The following is a 4,229-nucleotide window of genomic DNA, read 5'->3' as shown; positions in this document are numbered from 1 at the left end:
AGCTACAGCCGTGGACTACCGTACTGTGTCTGCTGCTAATATAGACTGGATGATAATGAGATGAAATTAATATATATATATATATATATATATATATATATAATATCACTAGTACTGCAGCCGGACAGGTATATATATTTATTATGTAATGCTACAGTAAGCTACTATAGTAGTATGTATAAAGAAGAAGAAAGAAAAAAAAAAAACGGGTAGGTGGTATACAATATTATATATGTATTATATACAATTATATATATATATATATATATATATATATTAAACTGGTGGTGATTATTAAACTGGTGGTCAGGTCACTGGTCACACTATCAGCAACTTGCAAGTAGTACTCCTAAGCAGACAATCACAATATATATTATACTGGTGGTCAGTGTGGTCACAATGGCAGTGTGGCACTCTGGCAGCAAAAGTGTGCACTGTACGTTATATGTACTCCTGAGTCCTGCTCTCAGACTCTAACTGCTCCCCACTGTCAGTGTCTCCCCCACAAGTCAGATATACATTATACAGTCACACTATCTATCTATCACTTCAGCAAGTAGTAGTACTCTTCCTAATGCTCCCCAAAATTACTACTGTGTCTCTCTCTACTCTAGTCTCACTCTCCTCTCTATAAATGGAGAGGACGCCAGCCACGTCCTCTCCCTATGAATCTCAATGCACGTGTGAAAATGGCGGCGACGCGCGGCTCCTTATATAGAATCCGAGTCTCGCGATAGAATCCGAGCCTCGCGAGAATCCGACAGCAGGATGATGACGTTCGGGCGCGCTCGGGTTAACCGAGCAAGGCGGGAAGATCCGAGTCGCTCGGCCCCGTGTAAAAAAAAATGAAGTTCGGGCGGGTTCGGATTCCGAGGAACTGAACCCGCTCATCTCTATTCAAAACACTTTTGAGGTCGCCAGTGAACCCGCACCTTCAGCCAACTCAGACTGCATTACATCCAGCCCCAAATGCCTGTTAAATGTCGTGCCACAGCCTCTCGATTCAAGTCAGAACTTTGACTAGGCCAGTCCAACACCTTAATTATGTTTCTTTTGAGCCTTTTAGAGGTGGACGTGGCATTCTGCTATAGATCATTGTCTTTCTGCATAACCCAATTGCACTTGAGCATAAGATCACGGACTGATGACTGGGCATATTCCCTCAGAATTTTCTGGAAGGAAGCAGAAGTCATGGTTCTGTCATTTATGGTAAGTCACCCAGGTTCGGAAGCAGCAAAGCATACCCGCACCATCACACTACCACGAAAAGTGAGATGAGCCTTTATGTTCCTTTTGGTTAGCTGGTGTTTTCGCCATGCAACTTTCCCATAGATACCATTTTTGCCCTGTCTCTTTCTTATGGTGGAATCATGAATGTTGACATTAAATGAGGCGAGTGAGGCCTGCAGTTCCCTAGATGGTAATTTGGGTTCTTCCTGGATAAGTCATTAATGTACTCTTAGAGGAACTTTGGTAGGCCAACCACTCCTTAGAAGATTCACCACTGTTTCACGTTTTTTCCATTGTGGTTTGCTGAAGTCCCAGAGCCTTAGTTATGGCTTTGTAACCGTTTCCAGACTGATATATTTCAATAACTTCCTTTCTCATCACTTCTATAATTTATTTTGGTGGTGGCATATTGTGCTGCTTGTTGAGACATTGTAGCCAACTTCACATTGCAGGAAAGGTTCTATTTAAGTGATGTTTAGATTGAACAGGTCTGTCAGCAATCAAGTCTGATTGTGTCTAGTCTAATTGAACCAACTATCAATTTAGGAAAAGATATATACAGCGCTTTAAGACTGGATATGTAAAACCAATTGTATTTTATTACATAAAAATTGTTGCAACAAATAGACAATTAGAGAAAAAATATATATAAGAATACAAATTAAAATGTGTCAAACAGGGCAAGCACAGCAATTTGTTTGGTATATTACCATATGAGAAGCCGGAGAGAGTCTAGTATATACAGTCCAAGGAATTGTGCCACAGTCCTGGGTGCAGTTTTCAATGCTAGCAGATAAAAGTCCACATGGCTTGTAAGGACAGACCTTTTGTTTGCTTGATTCCGGACAGATGCTCAGTCCTATTAAAAGCTGGGTCTCTTGTACCTTTGTGGACGTCTGCCAATTTCCCATTTATGCTTGTATATGGACTTCTAGGAGTATTCCAAGCTTGGCTGATAGACTCTGTAGTGCCCGGCTCCTCTCAACCAACACGATTCGCTGTATCAACAGCTTTGTCAAGGTATATCAATTTAATTTGTTTCACTGGTTGAATAAGTAACTAAGAGCCTGATTCAGAGGTGGGCAGAAATCCCATTGTGGCTGCGTCTTTGTACGCAGCGGTACTAAGAAGATATGTACAGAGATGCCCGTACGTATCTGGAATTTGTACAGAGATGCACGCTGTCAGTGTCTCTAATCCGCCACTTGCGTACAAAGATGCAGCATTGGCTGCAAATCAGTTGGACCATCCAAATTAAATTAATCCGCTGGGGCCAGTGAAACAGAGTACAAGGACTCAGTCGTTGTCTGCAACACGCCCACAAAATGGTTGCGACCGCCTGCATTTGACTTGCCACCCCGTTACCTCCCACAAACACGCACTGTCAATCACTCATCCACCCAAATTCTCGCTGTGACCACCGTCGTAATCCATCACTGCACATCAGATGCGTGCACAGGCCAAAAAATATCGCCAAACTGTGCAAACAACACCATTGCGGCCACCTCTAATCAGGCCTTATATTTTTTCACACAAGGCCAGTTGGTGTTGTATAACTTTTTCCCTACAATAAATGAAAGGAAATGATCATTTAAAAACTGTATTTTGTGTGTAATCAGGTTGTCTATGTCTTATATTTTCCTTGAATATATGAAACAATTAAGGGTTTGATTCTGAGTCAGGTGCAGTGTTGATGCCACACACAGTTGGCTGATGTTTTAAGGTTGCACATGCATATGAGTCACACAGCACATGAATCCCGATCGCTTGCACTTAGTGACCCAGTACAGAATCGGATGTAGGGTTTGCGATTTTAAGTGTGTCTTCCAGGGAGGTAACAGAAGGGGTGGTGAAGCCGACGCAGGGGTGACGCTGAAATTGGCTGCATCCAAAGACGCACTGGTACTCACACAGGAGAGGCCACACACTGACAGAGAACTGCACCTGTCTACCATAGGACTGGTGCAAGTTTTGATCGTGAATCGTGACGTGACTATCTCAAGACACAGCAAACAAACAATCATCTGCGACACTATCATAAGATGCAGATGCAACTGTGGCAGAAGACGCAGCTGCAGCTACATCTGCTTCTGACTGAGAATTAGGCCATAAGTGTGACAAATATGCAAAAATAGAAGAAATCAGGAAGGGACAAACACTTTTTCGCATCACTGTATATTACCATAAAGATGGTGCTACCGGGAACAGGTATAGGAGGAGGTGCTGAACAGTGTGCGGGGGGTGGGGGGGGTGCCTTTTGGCCCCTATACTGTAGCTCTAAAGTGTCCCTGCGCTGTCCGCTCTCTAAACCACTCTCGTTTCTCTTGTCTTGGGTGTGCCATCTTCCCACTAGACTGCAAGCTCTGTCATGAGCAGGACCCTTTGTTTCCACGTCTGCATTTACAGAGCACTGCGGCCCCTTATAAATCTAGAACGATGAGTCAGATGTTCATACAGCTGTATCATAGAATCCAATGTAACACTCTCAGACTTCAGAGCTTACTTGTTTCATGTAAACATATTTTATTATGAGATTGAGGTCTACAAAATAGATAATCTTGTAAAGAGCAGAACAATGCCTTTTTTTCCTCCATACGTGCCTCTTATTGTTCTCTCTACATCAGGGGAGTGTCAGGGAGGTGTAGTACTGAAATGAATCAGCAGGGTGTTGCGCCCTCCTCTACCCTACTCTCTGCACCAAAATTTTTGTCACCTCCAATTTTAAGCTGAGCTGCATCATATGTAATAACTAAATATTACATGTGGCTGAGCTCTGCTCCAGAAACGGAGCACTGTAGTTGTACATTTTTAGGTAAAATTAAATTGCTTCGATATAGAGTAGACCTGCCTGCATTTCAAATTAATCTTGTGTCCGTAAATGTGCATTCCTATAAGAGCATTTGTTCCCAGTGGAGACAGATTCTTTGGATACATAGAGGTAAACAATTTCAAATCAATCAGATATCAATTTATTGAGACTTAAGAGATTATATACTCAG

The sequence above is a fragment of the Pseudophryne corroboree genome, chromosome 7, assembly GCF_028390025.1.
Source record: "Pseudophryne corroboree isolate aPseCor3 chromosome 7, aPseCor3.hap2, whole genome shotgun sequence".
Taxonomy (NCBI): domain Eukaryota; kingdom Metazoa; phylum Chordata; class Amphibia; order Anura; family Myobatrachidae; genus Pseudophryne; species Pseudophryne corroboree.
The sequence above is the reverse complement of the archived record's forward strand: the minus strand, read 5'-3'. Positions refer to the sequence as shown.